Source organism: Suricata suricatta, chromosome 3, assembly GCF_006229205.1.
Source record: "Suricata suricatta isolate VVHF042 chromosome 3, meerkat_22Aug2017_6uvM2_HiC, whole genome shotgun sequence".
Classification (NCBI taxonomy): domain Eukaryota; kingdom Metazoa; phylum Chordata; class Mammalia; order Carnivora; family Herpestidae; genus Suricata; species Suricata suricatta.
Genome location: NC_043702.1, coordinates 33,917,469 through 33,939,742, shown reverse-complemented (window position 1 = coordinate 33,939,742; position 22,274 = coordinate 33,917,469). Strand labels below are relative to the sequence as shown.

The window sequence follows — 22,274 nt, the reverse complement described above, 5'->3', positions numbered from 1 at the left end:
CCTAATGGTTTGCATTTGTGAAAATATTCATCTGGGATTATGAGTACAGCATGAAGGCTTGGAAAAAAGCCTTGTTTACATCATCTGCCAGGATAATATAAGAATAAACAAAGCAAGTTTTTGAATCTCTGAATAGCCAGGTGCACTACCATCAAAATAAACTTTTATTTCTATTCTTTGCTGATACATTACAAATAAAGGAAGTCACTAAAATGCCCTGAAAAGGAAGATTCATATACAAATTAGACACCAGGGACAGATTTCACACTCATTTTGTTGAAGCCATTCTTTCCTTAACTGTGGGTGTTTGGAAAGTTCTTTTGTTATAGTCTTTGTTGCTTACAAGAAGGGAGGAAAAGCTTTAGTATACTTAGGAAAGAGTGATTTTGATTGGAGGCAATATTGTTCTCAGTGTGGGCTGACTTTCCTATGTTATAGTGATTGCTAATACATAGCTGAGAAAACGCATTTATTGAAGTGCCGTAAACAGCAGTGAAATAGTCCGATCTGACATACTGCCACTTCTGATCAATGAATGTTTTTATAGGAATGTGGGCACTCCTGTAATTTTTAAGGGAAAAGTAGAAGATGTTATGCTGGCTATTGTGGCTGCTAATGTCCTGATCTAGAAGGCCTTTGCCCTTCCTATTTACTTCCCCTGTGAGGTCTGAATAGTGGACTGAATTCAGTGCACACATGTGGCTCCCAGTGACTTCCTTAGTTCTTGATGCAATTGACCACCCTCACCCCGCCCCCACACTGTAATACCATAGCCTCAGTATAGTGTCATGTGAAAGTTGCAAACTCTCAAGGAGAAAATGCAAATAAATTGTTCCCAAAATTAAAAATAAAAGCATTAAAAATATTATTTAGTGCTGGTTTGTGGCATTGAATATATAAACTCATTTAGTGTTTTGATAGTCCCAGAGCAAGAACTGTTTCAGCTGCAATGGATGATATCAACTAAGGTTGCCATGACAACATTAATTTATAATTTCCAAACTTTGATAGAATTTCACCTTCTGGACTCTTCCAGATTGCATTTAAATTTATAGTTATTTCTCATTTATTAAGGCAGGCATTTTTAGATATTGCATACATAAATGCCCTAGGACTATCTTCATGAAAGTTACTAAGGTGAAATTAGAAGCAGAGAATGTGCATTGGAAGGGGATAGTGGGTGCTATGGTTTAATGTCTCCCCCCAAATGCAGGATTCCTTTCCATGGTATCCCAGTCAGCCAGCTGCCATTTGAACACTGCCAGGAATGAGGACTTCACAATTTTGCTATGCTGAGGAATTTTGACAGTCATTACAGTGCTTCTAGATCTTAAACGCCTTTAGATTTGGACCTAGTCTCATGTGTGGTTGGACCGGTACTCATTATGAAGCACAGGTAGACAAAAAAGTTGAAATCTACTTCCCTGCAGCCTCCCCGTTTGTCTTTTGTCACCCTTTGGAGTGCCACAGAATAGATACCTTCTGTGTGGTAGCTCTTCAAATATTTGACCGGAGCTATTGGACCTCCTACTCAGAGTCTTCTCTTTTCAGGCATCCATCTGTGGTCCCAGCTCTTTCAACTGAAATTTCCCATCCTGTTAACACTTGTCTGGTCACCCACTGCTCTGCCCATGCTGTTTTAAAAGCGAGCATCTTCAGCTCAACTCCCTCCTCCTGAGTTCTCTGAGCAGTAGGAAACTCCCCTGTTCAGGGCACCCTTGTTTTTATTAATTTAGTCAGATATTGTACTGGCCTCCACTGTACAGCACAGTGTTAGTTTGTCAGTAAGTCAAATAAAATTTCCAAGTCTGTTCTTAAACAACTACTACAAAGCCAAGTCTCCGTTACTCTGCGCTTGTGCAGTTAAGCATGTGAACCTGTGGAGGTGATTTTACATTTATCCTTGTTACATATTGTCTCTTTTGGTCAAATCTTTATTCTAACAAGACATTTTTGAATTCTAATTTTTAAACTCAATTTATTAGTGGTACTTCTTTCACTTCTTATTAATTACACATTTGAGAATTGTACTTTCTCTGTCACTGACAAAATGTTGACCAGGACAGGCCAAAGAGAGACCTGTGACTTTCTACAGGAGACTTGGCATCAGCATGTGAATTTTATTAGTCTTTCTTTCCTTCTTTCTTTTCCCTTTTTAAACTAGTTTGATAATATTTCACTTGTGTTTCCTTTCTTCTCCCCAGGCTGTCTGAGAGGATAGAGTCAGGAAATATTTAGTCACATGCCTAAGTAATGCTATCATTGTTGACCCACTTATTGCCAATCTTAGAACCTCTATTTTGAAGTGAAACAAGATTAATTTGGGGTTACTTTTAGATGGGATTTTTCTTTTGAAAAATTTACTAAAAGCGTATCTAAATAACCTTGTTTTAAATTTAATTTAAAAAGAATAATTTTATAAAATAATTTCATGCTTCATCTGTAATTTCAATTCATATGGACTTGTTTGGTTCAAAGGAATTGCTTTTTTTGTACATCATTCAGTTCTCTTTATAGAATCATTGCTCTGAAAACATACCAGTAGTGTGACAGGAAATCACTCCTTAGGTGTCACTCCAACACATCATTATATTCACACCTTCTGGGGTAGACAGTAATCAGACTGAGGCATGTCCAAACAGTGTGCTGGCGTCTACGTAAATGGCTCTGTGACAGTATCATTTAACATGACCATGACAGGGAATGCGCTGATGGCATCATGTCACTAATGGATATGTTTTCACTAAGTGGAAAATTCTGTATTATTTGAAAAGATTCCTCCCCTCCCCCAACAAGCTCTTTGAGTTTTTGTATAAATAGCAAATGTCTGTCAAATATACCTATGGTGCTTTCTGTACTACATTTGGTTGTATTCATATTAAAAATAGTTCTTTTTTAGAGAGAGAGAATAAGCGCATGCATGCTTTTGTGCATGCAATGGGGGGAGGGGCAAAGGGAGAGGGAGAGAGAGGACCTTCAGCAGGGTCCAGGCCTAATGCAGAACCAGACCTGGGGCCTGATCACACAACTGTGAGATTATGACCTAAGCCAAAGTCAGGAGTTGGATGCTTGACCAGCTGAGCCACCCAGGCACCCCTCAAAATAGGTTTTTACATGCTTTTTAGGTAAAAATAATTTAAAGGAATACTAGCACTGAATCTATAAGTCAAATCTATAAATCTATGGGTTCATAAAAATACTAGTATTTGGGTAATACTTCACATTTTATAAAGTATTCTCACACCTTTTCTTCTTTGAAATTTTTTTCTGATTTTAAAAACAATCCATACTCCTTGAATTTAGAAAAGATTCTAAATTTTTTTAATGTCTTTTATTTATTTTTGAGAGAGAGAGAGAGAGAGAGAGAGAGAGAGACAGTGCGAGCAGGGGAAGGTCAAAGAGAGAGGGAGGCACAGAATCTGAAGCAGGCTCCAGGCTCTGAGCTGTCAGCACAGAGCCTGATGCGGGGCTCGAACCCATGAATCGAACCGTGAGATCATGACCTGAGCTGAAGCCGGAGGCCTAACCAACTGAGCCACCCAGGTGCCCTTAGAAAAGATTCTAAAATGGATAACAAATACAAGTCAGCTAAAATTTCACTACTCAGAGATTGTCATTGCTAGCATCTGGTGTGTTTTCCTTCCAGATACACATGTGTGTGTGGATCGGAGAATGCATGCATACGTGTGTGTGTGTGTGTGTGTGTGTGTGTGTGTGTAAACTAGTCTCCTGGTGGACCTAGGAAGTTTGTATTGAAGAATCAGTGTGACCTAGTAGTTAAAAGCACTTTGGAATCAGACGGTTTGAGATTACCATACTGGCTGTGCTGCTTTATATAGTGACTATAAATTGACCAAACTTTCAAAATTTTAGTCTCTCTTTCTATAAAATGGGGATATTAATAGTATCTAGTAGGTTTATTGTAAAAACTATTAAGGTAATGCATGTAAAAGTACATAGCATGGTATGTGGCTCACAGTCAATGCTCAGTAAACATGAGCTGTTATCATTATACAGGCTTTCTTGTCTGTTTTCCTCACTTAAATTCTAGGAGACCAATTTCCCTTGTCATAAAATATTATTGGAAAAATATTTAGAATGACTGCATACATTTCAATATATCAATATACCTTAATGTAGTCATTTCTCTATGCTTAGACCATTTCAGTTTTTTGCTATCATAAGGAGCACCAAGCATTAAGCTCCTTTACATTATTTCTTTGTGCAGAGACAACAGATTCAAAATGAATCTGTAATTGCATTTTATAGGGAGATGGGAAAAAAAACGAACAGGTTGTATGCTAGGTTTTTTAATAGCAGAATTCTTGTTTGCCTCTTCCACAACCCCTTTGAGGCAAATTTGTTATCCCCATTTTTCAGATGAAAAAGTTCTGAAGGGAGATAAGTAGTTTGCCCAAGGTCACAGAGATAATGGTGGTAGAGATGGTATTTGAAGCCAGCGGTCTGATTTCAAAGCTTAAGCTTTTCCATTCTGGCATGCATTTCATGCCTATCCTTTTAAGGCTGGCGGAATGAATAGTTACCATTGTGCTTTTTACAAACTGTCACTTGGTACCACGTAAAAGATAGGACACTTGGCTGGAACTCTTGGCTTACTCAATGTAGTACGTTTTGTGTGCGTATGTTCTTATATGTTTTGGAATCAAACCTCATTAAAAAAAGGCGTCTGCTAACGGAAATAAGACATTGATATGATTATGTGATGAAAGCAAACCTCAGGGAAGAAGACATTTATTTGGTCAATAATACACAAGTCGTCCTTGTTTTAGTTGTAGGGACTAGGCCAGAATTACTTCTCTCCCTAGGAGTCAGTATTTCACATAAATCAGTGTAGAAATTAAGTGATAATAACAGCCAAAGTAAATGGATGGTGTCAAAAGGAATTGTAAGTTTCATTACTTGTATATTAAGGGTTGAAGGGAAAAATCTTTAGCTTTAGCTGTAAGATAATACATCAGGAAAGAGCTATAATATTTGCTAAAGGTGTAAGTATCAGTACAGGGGAGACAGAATATACTGGGATAAACCCCCACAGAATTATTTGGTGAACTGACAAGTTGTCTTTAAAAAGTCAGCCATTCGGAACATTTATCTTGGCAGCTCTCAAATCTGACTTACAGCATGTAGTGTGGCAGTCAATTTTGTAGGAAAAATGCATAATTAATATGAAGATCAAGGTGTAGATATTGCCAGTCAGTACCAAACACAGTTTCTTAGAACAAAGGAACAATTGAAGTTGTCTTTTAATAGGTAATCCTGGTTTGTCATTTTGTAGGTTTCAGTTCTTAGTAAAAATGAACGGGGGGAAAAATCCTAGTAGTAAAATTTCACATTGAAGAGGTACTTTGTTCAGAGTTTATAACCAACTATTGTCTAGTGAAGAAAGCTATCTTTGGTTTTGAGTTCTTGAATTTTTATTGCCTTTGAGTTTACATGTTCTTACCTTAGAATTGTTCGTTTCCCTTAAATCATTTTAGTTCTTGTAGGGGATAAACAGTGTCACCCATAGCCCAATAACTAAAAGAGTTTGAATCTTGACAGAACATGACTACCGATTTGACCTGTTGAGAGTATGTCCCCTGTGGTGTTATCTTAGCGGGGAAGGGCTCAACAAGTTAAATTTGGGCTCTGTTTTAACTGTGAACAGAGAATTGGATATGAATCTGTAGATTGGAGTCAAGATGTGGCTCCATTGCATAATAGCCATCTAATCCTGGGCAAAGTGCTTTCCTGTCTCTGATGCTAGACTCCCTCAACTCTAAAACAGATGATGACTATTGCACAGGCAAAGGGCATATGGAGAATTATTGAGCACACCATTTGGTTAGCTCAAAAATGCTTTTATGATGTGATTCCAAGTTCTTAATTAATAGCCACAGGTCATCTCTCTCAAGGAGAACTGATTTACCTTTTAACATGTTTTCAAACGGGGCACCTGGGTGGCATAGTCAGTTAAGCATCCGACTTCGGCTCAGGTCATGATCTCTTGGTCCGTGGGTTTGAGCCCCGCTCAGAGGCTGGAGCCTGCTTCAGATTCTGTCTCTCCTTCTTTCTCTGCCCCTCCCCTGCTCATGCTCTGTCTTTCTGTCTCTCTCCCTGTCTCTCCAAAATAAGTAAACATTTAAAAAAATAACAAAAAATAAAACATAAGACTTTAGGGCACTTGGGTGGCTCAGTCAGTTAAGCATCTGACTTTAGCTCAGGTCATAATCTCATGGTCTGTGGCTTCTAGCCCTGCATCAGGCTCTGTGCTGACAACCAACTAAGCCTTCCAGGCACCCCCCAAAACTTATGTATTTGATGCATTATTGTAGCTTTTAATAAAAAAAAAAAAAGACTCCAAGGAAAAAACTATCAGGTAGCAAAACATATTCCAAATAGATTGCTTTATAAAAAATTATAGGAAATCTTTGATTATTAAAGTAATCATTGTTGCTGGAAGGGAGAAGAAAAGAGAAGAAAATAAGAATCTAGACACTGGATAGTGTCTATGCAAGCTTTTCAGTAGTCTCTCTTGGTTTTTCCCCCCAGCCCTGGTCATGTTCTGGTTAAGGGCACAGAAACTACTTCTGAGTCTGGCTGCAAGAAAGTAACTCCCAATCCTGGAGCTGTGCTAACTCCCTTTCCTTGGGTTGCTGTGGGCCATCCTCTCTGCCTTTTATTGACTCCCAGTCATGGTGGTCCTTTCTCAGTCCTTTAGAAGGACAAAATTTGATCAGTAGCTGCCCTAGGGCTGAATGGCTATAAGACTCTTAAGAAGGTGCTTTCAGGTAACTAATGATTGAAATGTTTCTGTGGCATCCCTCCGTGATGGGAGTGTGTGAGCTGGGTGCTGGACATTTTAGACAAGTCTCATGACCATTTAGCAATAGGGAGCCAACCGAAGGTCCACAGATGCCCAGACACCTTGAACATGCTAGCTGGCAATGGCTCAGCCTGCTGGCCCTACTCATTTTGAAGCAATTTCAAAAATTTATTTCTCGGGGCACCTTGGGTGACTTGGTTAAGTGTCTAACTTCAGCTCAGATCATGATCTTGCAGTTCGTGGGTTCTAGCCCCATGTCGGGCTCTGTGCTGACAGCTCAGAGCCTGAAGCCTGCTTTGGATTCTCCCTCTCTCTCTGTCCCTCTCTCTCTGCCCTTCTGCGGCTCTTGCTCTGTTTCTCTCTGTCTCCCTCTCTCTCAAAAATAAACAAACATTGAACAAATTTAATTTATTTCTCTTACACTGGAAACTATTTTAAATTTCCTCATTTGCTTTGGTAACACATCTTACTCAGCTCATTTCTTCATCAGCTAATTCTTGAGTGTCCACTCAGTACTAGGCATTGTGAGAGGAGTAAGAAGTAATCAGATAATGAAAGGAAGAGAACATTATATATCTTTGGTAGAAAGAAAGATACACCTCCAGAGTTGGAAAAAGAGAGAAGTTAAATACATAATGATTTTCTTTTCTTTTTCTTTTTTGCTGTATTTTCTACAGAAAATTATACTACATAAAAATCAATACCGATATCCATTTGTGTAGCATATCCCATTATAATAAAAATTCACGTTATCTGTGACTGGGGCAAGCATCATTAGAACACAGTTCCAACACAGCAGTAGACTTTGGACAGTCCCTTGGAGGGAGCTGAAATGGGACTTGACCTATATATCAAGCTTTTCATGGTTTTGATATTTTTCATTTCCACGTGTCAACAAATACCTGACTTGATATTAAAGCCAGTTAAATCAATATTTCTTCCTGTAGTCAAGGTACAGCAACATATATCCAAAGGCAGCATATTGCCAACAGCCCTATTTTGTTGAGTACATATATTTTGTCATAAACTTAACTGATGGAACTACCTTCAGCTGCATAGGATGAAAATATCAACATAGCTAGCATTAAAAAAAAGCCATAAAAATATTTTGTCCCTCACTCCTCATTTAAGCAATCCCATAATTTATTTTGCTCATTTAATCGTAAGGAATGACAAAATGGGAAAGATCTTGATTGTGATAGCTGTGGTTTCTCTGCTCCAGTGGGTCCACCTGAACCCTTTTCTCACCTCCCATCCCAACCAGATTTCTGAACATAGCATAGTAGCGCGTGCAAGTGAACCCAAGAGTTTTAGATTATAGGACCCTAATAATTGTGATAGAAAGGAGAGTAGGATATAAATCCATTCCTACTTTTGTTCTGAGCTTTAACTATTAGAAAGTTTCTGAAAGTTGTCTGTTAAAACCTCTCAGTGTTTCTATAAACAAATGGCTGAAATACAATTTATAAACACCAACAAATTTATTTCCTGTTATCAGGAAGGCCTTCCTTGGGTGCTGTGGATGGAAGAGGGATTATCATTTACTGGGCTCCTACTCCGTGCTAAGCACTTATAACTCGCCTCTCGTAGGCAACATGGTGCTTCAAGGCATCTGTCGTTATTTCCATTTTATGTACAAACTTGGTCTGCTGAGTAGCTCATCTGAGGGCACCAAACTAAAGCGGAATTTGAACCCAAGTTTGTCTGATTCCAAAGCATTTTCACTTTTTATATCAGGCAATTTTCCATAATATATCATGAACTTGAAAAAACATTTTTTCAAAATGTTCAAGTAACACATGCCGATTATAGGAAGTTTGGAAAGTAGAGAAATTATTTTAAAAAAAGGGCGGAGAGGAGAAGCACCATAATTCTTCACTCAGGAGTAATCACTACTAGATTTTTAATTTTTGTCTCTCCAAGCTTAAGAAAGCTGTAATTTGTATATCTAAGAGAGTATTGTTTCCCAGAGTTGTCATCTTTGACATTTATGCATGCACTCCAACAATCTTACCATTGCTTAAAACATTTTTGGAATCTCTTTCAGGGTCAATTTAGGAACCAAATTCTTTATAGAATGCCATGCACAGGTTACTTTACCTGAATACCTATCAAAATGATACATTTTTTTATATGTTATCTCATTGTTTGCCATTTAAAATTATATGCTGAAAATATGTAACCATCCTGCAAAGCATACCATCATACCTTTTGTTTTTAAGAACCATAGACATCTTGAGGCTCCTGGGTGGCTCAGTCTGTTGAGTGTCTGACTCTTGATTTCAGCTCAGGTCATGCTCTCATGGTCATGGGATCAAGCCCCGCATCAGGCCTCCACTCTGAGTGTGGAATCTGCTTAAGGTTCTTTCTTTCCCTCTACCCCTCTTCCCTGCTCATGCATATGCACATACTCTCTCTCTCTCTCTCTCAATAATAATAATAATAATAATAATAGTAAAAGAACCATAACCATAACCATCTTGTGTTGACTTCTGTCACAGTAGGACATAGAATTTACCAAAATGCTACTTAAAGGTTGATGGACATTTTGAAGTGTGTTTAAAAGTCTTTACTAAAGTTATATCTGTAACTGTTTAGTAGCTCATTTGACAACTCACATTATTTAGTACATTGTCTCCACAACAATGTTTGCCTTTTTTAGTCCATAAAGAAAGTCGGAAAATTGTTTTTGTCAAAAGTTTGAAAAGCACATTTTAAAATCAATTTCCTTTTAATGGAAGTGTTATACTCGTGGAATTATTCCCCTCTGAGGAGTTTCTGTGAAAGCAAACCTGTTTAAGTGTGATGAACTGATCTTTAAATAAAGTCAGTAGCATCTTGTGTCAAAATAAATGTTTCTCAAATAAGCAGTCACACGTGTATGCAGTCACACGTGCATACATACATGGTAGGCACAAACATACATAAAAGATTGCCATCAGAGTGGCCATTTGTATACATTAATATAAAGTCAAGAAAGTCAAGTGTCAACTGAGTATTCATCTCTTTGGTTTATTGATACAGTACTTACTTTTAGAAAACAAGCCTAACCCTCAGCCCATTTCACTGGTTGTCTAGTTTCTGACTTATTATTCATAGATACTCTTATCTGCTTGATCATACTTAGCATGGCAACCCCTTGCCCAGTGTGGGACTTTGGGTTTTGGATTGGTGCAGAATTCATTGGAGCCACTCCCAAGTTTCAGATGGGGCAGAATGGGCATGTGCTAGTGTCTTCAGGGCTGCAGTCTTCCCTGAGATTTCCATGACAGGACTGGATCATGCTCACAGAGCTAATTACAAAGTGTTCAGTCTTGTGTTCATATCCTGAGCACTGTTCACAGTGCCTTGCATTGCATTCAGTCAGTTCTTGTTGTATGCATGAAGGGTTGTAGTATATTCTCTCAAAAATGGACTGTTGAGGGATGCCTGGGTGGCTCAGTTGGTTGGGCATCTGACTTCGGCTCAGGTCATGGTCTCACGGCTTATGGATTCGAGCCCCACATCAGGCTCTGTGCTAACAGCTAGCTCAGAGCCTGGAGCCTGTCTTCAGATTCTGTGTCTCCCTCTCTCTCTGATACACACCCCCCTGCTCATCCTGTCTGTCTGTCTGTCTCTCTTTCTCTCAAAATAAATACATTAAAAAAATTTTTTTAATGGACTGTTGAGAGAAAGTAAGTCAAATTGAAAGAGAGAATAGAATTGTAAGAGGGCTTAAGAACCTCTAGGTCAGGCCACTCATTGAAAGATGAAACCCAGTGAGGTCAGCTGACTTGGAGAAGGCCACCAAAAGAGCTAGTGCCAGAGCCAGGCACAGTATCCAGTGTCCTGACACCACCCTCTCCTGTCCTTTCTATGTTCCCTCCTTGTTGTCATTCCCCATTTGCTTTGTGGAGGTTTATCTAACTGCAGGGTCAATGGCCAGAGCCCTTGAATCCCCACACGGTGCTTAACAGAGCGTCAGGTACACAGGGATTTTCAGGGAACACTTGAAGAGATTGTTGACTTAGTGAGTGATTGGTTGATTGACTTACAACCCTGTCACCTATCTCAGTGCCTAAGTGGTTACTAGCTAAATGGTGAGCTCCCTGGGGTCAGAGAGGAGAACATTATAACAGTAATAATAACAATAGCTAACATTTACTTGTATAAATTAGGCAGGATATCACTATGTAGCATTCAGCTTCAGAGGCCAGCTGGTCCTATGTCCCCACCACTTGCCAGGGATACTTTTATGAAACGTGATTTGACCTTTCAGTGCCTCACTTTCTACATCTGCAGAATGCCAGTGATAAATGTTGAAGAGTTAGCTTATTTGAAGCCCTAGAGCAGTGCTAGGCACTGTCTAAACAGCATTAAATGTTAGCTATTGTACTTATTTAAAAAATTTATTTAACATTTATTTATTTTTGTGAGACAGATCATGAGCAGGGGAGGGGCAGAGAGAGAAGGACACACAGAATCAGAAGCAGGCTCCAGGCTCTGAGCTGCCAGCACAGAGCCCGACATGGGGCTTGAACCCACGAGCTGTGAGATCATGACCTGAGCTAAAGTCAGATGCCCAACCGACTGAGCCACCCAGGCGCCCCACCTATTGTACTTATTAAAATAGCAGTGTTGTATTTTGAATTCATGGTACGAATTACAGCATGAGGAGGGTACTGTTATTATCTCTCATCTTACAGTTGAGTAAACTGAGGCATAAGGAGGTTGCTCTCCCTAATAGCTCTTAAGTCACAGGTAAGGACCAGTTCCATGTCTGCTTGACTCCAGATTCTGTGCTTGGATGTGGATGTGATGGAAATGGGTGGTGTGGCTGCTAAATGTGAGATCTGACCTCCCAAATTTACTTTTTTCCTAGAGCACTTCGAAACGCAGGCTGCTTTCAGGAATATCTCTGGATTCTTGGGTAAGTAGAGATGTTTCTTCTCTTCTCCGTGTTCTCCCTCATTGCCATAGCCAGCTGTCCCTGCCCTGCAGCGGACTCCCAGAAGCCTCCTCATGGCCTTATCAGCCTCTCAGGATCTCAACACCGTTGGTTCTTGTTTATAGATGTGTACACTGATGTCACTCATGATGGGGTGAGGTGGGGGGCGGTGGACCAAGAAACTCCCACCTCACCTGCATCCCCCTTCTCCACCTTCATTGGCATTTCTATGGATCTCTTCCGAGTAGTTTCATGCCTATAAAATATTTCAGCATACCAAAAGGTATTTTATAGATGCCTTTGTGATGTAGAAAGGAATTATGGGTAAGAGTGGCAGCTCTGGAGCCAGACTGCCTGGCTAGCCCTCCTTGCCGCGATTGCTATTTTTGCTATTGTTGTTGAAGAACTTGCTCCAGTGATTCTAGAAGTCTGACCTGCAGTCTTCAGTGCTCACTCAGTGTTGAGTTGGGGTGAAAGGACACAGGCCTTCTGAGCTAGACAGCGTGCCTTTGCATTCTGCTTCGGCTGCCTAGTGATTGTTATGTCTTTGCATGTTGCCTACTTCTCTAAGCTTCAGTTTCCTCCTCTCTGAAATGGGGATAATTATACATATCTTGCAGAGTTGTTGGGATAGTTGTAGCTCATGTATGTAATGTGAGCTATAGAAGGTTGACATTTAATTAAATGGTAATTATTATGGTTATTAGTCACTGGTATTTTAATGGGTTCATCTAAAGTGTTTGCTGTACAGGAAGCATGTTGTTATTTTTGATTCATCATACTTTACCTGAATTATTATTTTCCCCAAGCAGTCCTGCTAATTTAAGTTAATTTGCTTAGCAAGCCATTGTGAAAAGATCACCACTGGTCCACACAACTGTCAAATGACTGTAGATTCTAAACTGGGGTAGTCCAAATGAATGAGGTCTTATTGCCCTGAATATTTCCGTGAATGTTTCCATGAATGTTGATTTGAACTTGATTCTTCTTCTATAACCCTGAAACTTCAGTAGTAAGGTGACTATAACTTTTTGAAAAGGGCCGTTAACATTGGTGGGAGTTGGTGGTTTTCCATGAGTGGAATAGAATAATTTTACTTCCTCATATTTGACATCTGAATCACCATGGAAAACACTGTTTATAGTTGTTCAAAGAGAATTATTATGGAAACTACTGGCTACATTCCTTCTCTCTCTCTCTCTCTCTCTCTCTCTCTCTCTCACACACACACACACACACACACACATGCACACACACGTACACACACTGGTTAGTTTTTCTTTGGGTTAGGCAACTGAAGAGTTACCATGTAAATTCTGGCAGCCTTCTCCCCATCAACAAGCAAGGGCACAATCAATTACTGTTTTCTTGGAACATACCACATAATCAGAAACTCTGATTATTTTGCTGGAAGGCAACAAACAGCTTGATGGAAAGATATACCAATTGAAAACAATTCTGATCATATTTTTCTCAGGAGAATGAGATGCCTCCAGTTGTCTGTCACTAATCATGTTAGAGGTGTAAAGCAGGAATGTTTCAGCCTGCAAAAGATTACTCTAATCGCACGTTGGAACACTACTTTTACTGGCTGCTTATCCCAGAATGGTGACATTGGACATCCATTCTGTAACCTGACTCGCCAGTTGGTCATAGTCTTAAACATATGTCACATGAGCACACTTAAGGAATTTTCTAATTACAGTTCAAAAGCTTTTCTTTTATCTTTATGCTTGCTCTATAGACATCAGTGATTGAAATGATTTCTCCCTCAGCATAATCCTCTTGCCAACAATTGTAAAAGAGTAGGGAGATGGCAGATGAAGCCCACAATAACTGAAGAGGTGTCCGAATTCAATTAGGAAGAGGTCTCTCCCATGTGGACACATAAGCCATATAAATCCATTTTAATTGTGAGCTTGTGGTACTGATCTGGTCATGTTTATTTTGGATGCAAGTGCCAAAGCTGGATATAGACCAGAACTCCAGATCCTTGAGCTCTGATGACTAATTTGGGTATCCATTGAATCCCTTAATTTATTTCTTAATTACTTCTCCCAGAGTTAGAGTTGCTTGGTTACAGTCATTTTCACAAAATTTTCACAAATCAAAACAAATACACATAGATTTCCCCACCCTCCTGTTGGTTCACACATTTTGCTCTGGTCTTAGAGAACTATTCTTAGTGTTATCAAAATAATCACAAGGCCAATGGTGGCAACAACAAAACGAATAAATATGTTGCCAGGCAGTGTGGTAGGGTCTGGACTGAGACATTGGGAGGCTTGGTTTTGATGGCTAACTCAACTACTTACAGCAACGGACCTCAGTCAGGTTACTTCCCTCTCTGTCTCAGCTTCCTTTTGTAATGGGGACCTGTTACATAGGGTATGTACCTATCTCATAGGGTTGTTCTGAGGATTAAAATAGCATTGTATATGAACTAATATGCAGAAAGTATCTGGTACTATAGCAGATGTGCACTTGTGCACAGATGCATGAGCGCGTATACCTGTACTCTAGAGGAATGTGTACCTGTGTGCATTCAGAGACAGGTATAAAATGTCCCTAGTAGCATTGTTTGTATTGATCTCAGATTAGAAATGAACATTTTTGGCTTTTCACATTTGATCAATATGAGTGTTAACTTGAACCCTCTTGGTGCAAAATTGCTTTAAAATTTGAATGAACCTTTTGTAGATACAGTGTTTGCCCTCATTTAAAGGAAAAATGTGATTATGTACAAAATATATATGTGGGAAGGGGGGTAAATTTTCAAACTATTTCTTGACAGAGTTATATGTATTTAATATCATGGTTCAAATTTAATGAATGTGCAAGAGTGAAAATCCAGGGGAAGATAAATCTAGTAATTTAATGAGCTTTCATCATGGCCACAGAAGAGTTAGTTAATGTTAAAATTGATTGCCAAGAGATACACTAGAATTAACCTTCTGTTAGGTGTATTTGTTTTTTGGGTTTTGTTTGGTAAGCTGTAGAGATCTCTATTTTCTTTTCTTTTCTTTTTAAATAGACGTTTCAAAAACTGAAATATAAACTTCAGGTGTACAGTTTATAACTTGACGTATGTATACACCACAAAGTGACCAACACAGGGCTAGTTAGCAGCCATCGCCATACAGCTGACCTTCATCATCATTTCACCCACCCCAATCTCCTTCCTCTCTGGTAACCACTTGTCTGTTCTCTGTATCTGTGAGCTCATTTTTGGTCTAGTTTTTTTTTTTTTCTTGGTTTTTTTTTTTTGTTTTGTTTTGTTTTTTTTTAGTTTCCACATATGAGTGAAGTTCATATGATAGTTCTCTTTTTTCATCTGACTTGTTTTGTGTAGCAAAATAACCACAAGGTCCACCCATGTTGTTGTAGATGGCTAGATTTCATTCTTTTTCTGACTGAATAGCCTTCCACTGTGTGAATAGACCACATCATTTTTATCCATTCATTCATGGACACATAAGTTGTTTATGTATCTTGGCTATTGTAAATAATGCTGCAGTGAATCTAAGAGTGCATATTATCTTTTTGAAGTAGTATTTTTGTATTCTTTGGATAAATACACAGAGGTGGAGTAGCTGGGTCATAGGATAGTTCTGTTTCATTTTTTGAAGAACCTCCATGCTGTTTTCCACAGTGGCCCTACCAGTTTACAATCCCACCAACAATATGCAAGCATTCCTTTTTCTCTACATCCTCTCCAACACTTTTTTTTGTCTTTTTGATAATTACCATTCTAACAGGTATTAGGTGATATTTCATTGTGGTTTTGAAATGCATTTCCCTGATAATTAGTGATATTGAGCATCTTTTCATGTACCTCTTGGCTATATATATATGTATATCTTTCTTGGAGAAATCTCTATTCAGAGCCTCCATCTTTAAGTAGAGTTTGGTTTTTTGTTGTTGTTGAGTTATATAAGTTTATCATGTATTTTGGATATTAACCCCTTATTGGATATATGGTTTGCAAATACCTTCTCCCATTCAGTATGTTGTCTTTTCATTTAGACAGTAGTTTCTTTTGCTGCACAGAAGCTTTTTACTTTGATGTAGTCCCATTTATTTTTGCTTTTGTTTCTATTACCTTTGGAGTCAGGTCTGCAAAGATGTCACTAATACTGATGCCAAGGAACTTAGCACTTGTGTTTTCTTTTAGGAATTTTATGGTTTCAGGTACTACATTCGAGTCTTTAATCCATTTTGAATTAATTTATGTGTATGGCTTAAGACAGTAGTCTGGTTTCACTCTTGTAAATGAGGCTGTCCAGTTTCCCCAAAACCATTTATTGAAGAGACTATCCTTTACTCAGTGTATGTTCTTGGCTCCTTTGTCATAAGTGAATTGTCTATATATGTGTAGTTTTATTTCTGGGCTCTCAATTCTGCCCTTTGATCTGTCTGGTTTTTGTACCAATGCCATACTGTTTTGATGACTGCAGTTTTTGTAGTATAGTTTGAAATCAGGGACTATGATTAGGCTTTTTAACTATGTTAGGACCCAGCAGTTCCACTTGTGCACAGGTGCATGTGCATGTATGTATACATGTATTCTAGAGAAATGTATACCCATGTGCATCCAAAGACAGGTATAAAATGTCCCTAGTAGCATTGTTTGTTTTCATCTCAAATTAGAAACATCCAAAATACCTCTCAGTAGCAGAATGGCTGAATACATTGCAGATGTATTGTAAGATGGAAAACTACACATCAGTAAAAAAAGAATAAACTAGAGCTATACACAGTAACACAGAAATATCTTACAGACAGGATGTTGAAAGGAAGAAGATACAAAAGAATACATAACAATCTTATTCTATTTATATGAAGTGTGAAAACAGAAGAAACCAAACTCTGTTGCTAAGGGGTACATACATAAGTGGCTAAAATTATAAAGAGAAGCAAGGAATTTATTACTGAAAGAATTGGGATAGTGTTTACCTCTTCAGGGAGGGTGTGCTAGGGAAGAGGAAGGACCTGGAGGGCTTGCAGGGTCCTAGCAAGGTCCTGTTTTTTGATGGGTCTGGTAGTTGCAGTATATAGCACATTGTATCAAACATTAATGTTTTATGTGCTTTTCTGGTTGCGAGTTATAGTTCATAATTTTAAAAGTTTTTTAAAAATGCTAAATAACTTCCTTTGTGGCCTGAGTTGGTTTGTCCTTGTCCTGCTAGTTTTACGCATGGAGATTCCTGTGATTGTTAAGTTGCTCCAGAAATAAACTATTGCTTTGTTGCATGGCAAATGGCCTCCAGGTGGGATATACACCCTCGGGAGCTCTTGAGAAGAATCATTTGGATGGAAAAGAAATTGACTAGAACTTTCATTTACATTCATTTTATTTTCATGAAACATTATGATAACTGATGGTGACCGTACTGACACGGCATTGTCCCTGGTCCACATGTCAGGTGATCAGTGATCACCTGGAGAGAGGGAGGCGAGGCCACCCCCTTCCCAGCGACTTCCCTGCTGGTTCCTCTGCTTGGGTTATTTTGTGAAATATATCATGCCTGTTTAACTATAGTTGGAAATTCCATATTTTAGTTTTAACAAACCCTCACAAACTAACAGAATTTTTAAAAGATTCTGTAAAGAATTTCCATAAATGGGAGACAATTTTCATTTTGCAGGCAACAAGAAAATGACTGAGTTTACCATGAACTCTGTCAGCCACATTATGAAGTAATGACTGTGACCATCTAATCAGATCTTCTAAGAATCTAGCCACGAAAATTCTGAATTACCTGGGAGACATGTGGATTTATATTCACTGTGGTTAATAGATCTTTAACCTTGTCCTGTGTGTATTTACCTTGAGATAATCATGATTAACAAAATCTGTCCTTCTTTTCTATTTTGTTCATGTTTATAAGGTAGATAACGTGTATGAATTGTAAATAAACAACAACACACATTTGGAGATAATGTTGAAAACATCTTGAAAACCACTGCCATGTAGTTCAAAGGACACTCCCTGCTAGTGGTTAAAATATGTAGAAGATGGTAAGCTTGCTACCCAAAAGGAGGCACCTCTCAGACCTAATGGTTATTTTTTAAATTTTTGTTTATTTATCTTAGAGAGAGTACACGTGTAAGCAGGGATGGGGGCAGAGAGAGGGAGACAGAGAATCCGAAGCAAACTCTGGATGCTGTCAGCACAAAGCCTGAGGACCACAAACTGAAATTGTGACCTGAGCCAAAGTCGAATGTTCAACCGACTAAGCCATCCAAGCGCCCCAGCCTTAATGTTTTTTTGTTGGCAAATATCAACACCAAGGCCATAGCTTATATATTTTACTTTATTAAAACTTTTCTCAAGTCTTAGTTTGGAGTCAGAGTAGAAGAGCTGAAAAGACACACACACACACACACACACACACACACACACAAGTTCTGTTTTTCTGTTTTGCTTGTATTCTTTGTATAAACATTTTTTTTTTAATTTTTAAAGTTTATTTATTTTGAGAGACAGAGAGAGTGGAGGAGAGGGAGAGAGAGAATCCCAGGCAGGCTCCATGCTGTCAGCACGCAGCCCGATGTGGGGCTGAAACTCACAAACTGTGAGATCATGGCCTATGCCAAAACCAAGAGTCTGGTGCTTAACCGATTGTGAGCCACCTAGGCACCCCTGAACATATCCTTTTAATTAAGGTTTTGCATGTTAAAAAAAAAAAAGTGATTACTGTCAAGTAGGCTTTACCCTAGCAAAAGTATCAGAAAGTGCTAGATGGCATGTGAGTCATGGCTTACAATGGGGAGGGCACTACCAGCAGTCAGGAGACATGGCTTCTAAGCCTGGTGTTGCTTCTTGACAGCAGCCAGGCCACAGCATGTAGGCACTACCCTCTCTGAGCTGCATTGCCTTTTCTCTGTCATGAGGGTGATAATAGCAGCCCTTCTCCAGCCCTGACAGAGGTCATGTACAAGAGCATCTGTAAAACGTAGTTTCCTACAAATGCGACCAGTTGTGATCATGTCTCTTATACTTCTCCTTTAATGAAATGTAACTTTTTATTAAAGTGCTGATGTTCTTAACCTGCAAGATTCTTTGATTGCAAGCTACAGAAGCTGACTGACTAGCTTAAACAAAATTCCCAATTATTTTAATATCCTTTATTGGAAGTATCCTGGGGTATGTCACAGACTTGAAGGAAGGGAAGAACCATGAGATTACATGAAGGGTCATGACCAGGGAAGCTCTGGTAATCACAGCATAGGGTTCTGTGTCCTTCCTCTCTGAGATGTTATGTGACCAAGCACTGATGACCTCTGCCTTCTGTTTCATGCTTTCAGGTTTGAGGCCCTTGGAAGAGAGGATCTAATTCATCAAATTTAGGTTGACTGATCACTTTTGACCAGTCATCTTTGGGTGAGAGGACAGCGTCACCTAGTATAGACAGCATTCCAGGGAGGTCTAGTCCTACATGCCCTGGGCCATTTCAGAAAATCAGAGATCCCTGGGGCTCCAGTGTGGTTCAGTCAGTTAAGCATCCGACTCTTGATTTCAGCTCAGGTCATGATCTCACTGTCCCGAGAGATGGAACCCTACGTTGGGTCCATGATGATAGTGTAGAGAGCCTGGTTAGGATTCTCTCTCTCTGCCTCTACCCCACTTGCATATGCTCGCATGCTTGCACACACTCTCTCTCTCAAAATAAATAAACTTAAAAAATTTTTCAAAAAAAAAAAAGAAAATCAGGGATCCTAGTGAGCTTCTACCTACAATTGGTAGTAGTGTTTCAATAATTGCTGATGACTCAACTTTCTTTGAGGAACTTATATAAAAAGAATCAAGTATAAGTATGGAATTATATATGAGTGATTTCTTCAATAAATGTCAACATACCTTATTAAGCCTGGGCTGCTTCTCTTGTTCTTCTTCGTGTAGACACTGACCTTGAACTCACCTTCATTGATGTGGTAATTTCTGCGTAGATCCTAAGGGGCATCCTTCTGCTTAACTCTGCTTCTCCAGGGTTTGACTCCATGTCTCCCTTTAGCTACTGCTTGACCTCTTGTTAGAAAGAAGGTATTAAATCCATCTTATCATTCCTAATGCTAATATTCTCTTCACTGAGAGCCTGACTTGCCCTGAAATTTTATGCCAAAACAGAAAGATGGAAAGAGAGGTGCACAGAGTCTGTGTGGGACCAGCAACTCATCACACTACGGAAAGACCGTAACTTCTTTCTCTTGGGAGCATTCAAAATACATTTGAATGTATCACATCCATTCCTAAACAGGATGTTTACAGCCGTTCCTCACACCAAACCGGCATTTCATAAGTAGCATTTTTTCTGCCAGAGCAACTATTTGTAATATTTCAAGAATGGAAATGATAAAAATATATGCCGGAAAAAGTAATGAAAATCTTCCAAAACAAGTTAAGCAGCACTTTCAAATATTGTCCTGACTGGACCCTAAATAGAATATTGTCCCATTTGCATCATTCCCTATAAAGTTATAAAGAATTTCAAAATTTTTTTGTTTTTCAAGCACTATATACATCTGAAATCACCAGGGTTTTATTGTTAGTACACAGTGACATGGTCCCTCTGTAAAAAGTTTCTTTCTTAGAGAAAGCATACCATTGAAGAAAGAGAGACCATAATAGCAATCACCATTTTACTTAGTCTCCCTTTTCCAAAGTGCTGAATTACAACATAATCCATAGTTCATTCTTTTTTACCAACTCTCAGTACATTACCAGCGAAGTGCCTCATGCTGGTTACAGGGATGATTTATTATTCGTCATATTTTAAGTGCTGAGCCATGAAATGTTAAACTTGTATTGGCAGCTGCTGTCCAGAAGTTTGCAGGTGTCCTGTCTACTGCTTTGAAAGTCCAGCATTAGCAATAAATCACAGCATACATAATTTTTCAGTAAAGTAACGGAAAAGATCGTTGTATTCTGGCTCCTCTAAGCTTTGGTATTTGGAAGTTACTTACATGGGACATTCAAGTCAAGGGGTAAAACATTCTCAGGCTTTAACCCTTGAACTTTGTGTCAGCCATAGTCAATAGCAAAAGCATCTTGGTAGCTTTGTTCTCCCAACCCTGAGATCTCTTGGCTCTGGGAACTGACAAAGTGCCAAGTATAGGCCTAATTGCATTCCTTGTTACTGAGGGGAAAAAAAATCTCAAAGGAATTTTCCTTTTTCTTCAAAGGCATACCTTGAGCATTAACATTTTTCAGAATAGCAAAATTGTTTATAGGACTTTCGCAAAGCTTTCTGAAAGGAGATCTTGAAGAGGGCTCTGGCAGCCAAATAAGAAGGCATATGTTGCTTACCAAGAGTTCAGGGAGATTAAAGAAGTAGGAGAGATGTGGTTTGTCTTCTGTGAGCTTGCACTCTGGTTAACGAGCTGATGTCCTCTTTCCTTCTTCTTTCTCTATAGTCTGCTCAAAGATTTAGCAAGATAGCACATGATATACTCAGCCAGACCCATAATAGACCACCGGCTGTCTGAATGTAAGTTCCATTCACCAGTATGCCCAGTGCTGTGCCCATTGCTGGTACATAGGGATGTTCAATTAGTATTTGCTGAAAGAAGGAATATATTGGGGGCAGTTGTCTCTGTGATCTGTATATTGATGAATTCTGTATTGGGCCAGATATACTACAGGCCAGATAAACTCTGATCAAGGAATCAGTACCCAACTTTAGTAGGTTGGTATTTTCCAGGACACAGAGCTAATATTCTAGTGGAGGAGCCAGGCAGTGAAGACACAGGTAACCAAGTGAATACACACAGTCATTACAACTAGTGATAAGGGCTATCAAAAACCTAAACAGGGTGAGTAACTGGGACTAAGGGACTGGAGAAACCAAAACCTAGAATAATGTAAAAACTCAGTGGTACAGAAAGAATTGATACAGAAGGCTTAATTTACTCCAGAAGTTAACATATACAAAGAAAAGCTTCAGCCAATCACAGCATTTCTTAATGTATATAGGTTTGCAGAGTTCGTACCATACTGACAGTATATGTTTCGACTTTATAGGATTTTGCTTTAACACATCAGTTGATTAGCACCTGGTGCCAAGGCTAAGGGTTAGCTCTTTGCTTCACTTCCCTTCTCTAAGCTGCAACTTCTCTCCCAAAGCCAGGCAGCTGCCTCCGCAAACATATGATGCCTGTCACATAGAAAACCAGATGACCAAGAGAAGGTAGATCAGCACAAATTTATCATCAAAGCTGAAGGAAAAAAAGAACCTCAAAGTGAATGCTCTGCTGACTGTGGGTCAGAAGTGTTATCTTTGTACCTCCAGGACAGAACGTTTAATAAAGATTTGGGTGCAAAGTACACATCACCCTCCAGGCATGCTGAACTATGTCAACCGGAAAACCATTCCTTAGGGTTTACAATTTCCCCTTTTTCCTAAATTAAAATATGCTAATGTGAACTCTTGACTCTCAACAACACATGTTATTATTGTATATAGGGCAAAGAGTAAATAAGACACTCGCCTAATGACATAACAGTTCATTTTAACTCAG

The 22,274-nt window shown here is 39.0% G+C and overlaps 1 protein-coding gene across 6 annotated transcripts in view; it reads left to right on the top strand.

Annotated features, from left to right (window-relative positions):
• SPATS2L (spermatogenesis associated serine rich 2 like) overlaps positions 1-22,274 on the top strand; it is a 164,822-nt gene that overhangs the window by 10,795 nt on the left and 131,753 nt on the right. For all 6 annotated transcript variants that reach the window (XM_029934136.1, XM_029934135.1, XM_029934133.1 and 3 more), the window contains exon 2: positions 11,688-11,735. The gene's annotated coding sequence lies outside the window, so the exon portion shown is untranslated. The remainder of the gene's footprint in view (positions 1-11,687; positions 11,736-22,274) is intronic.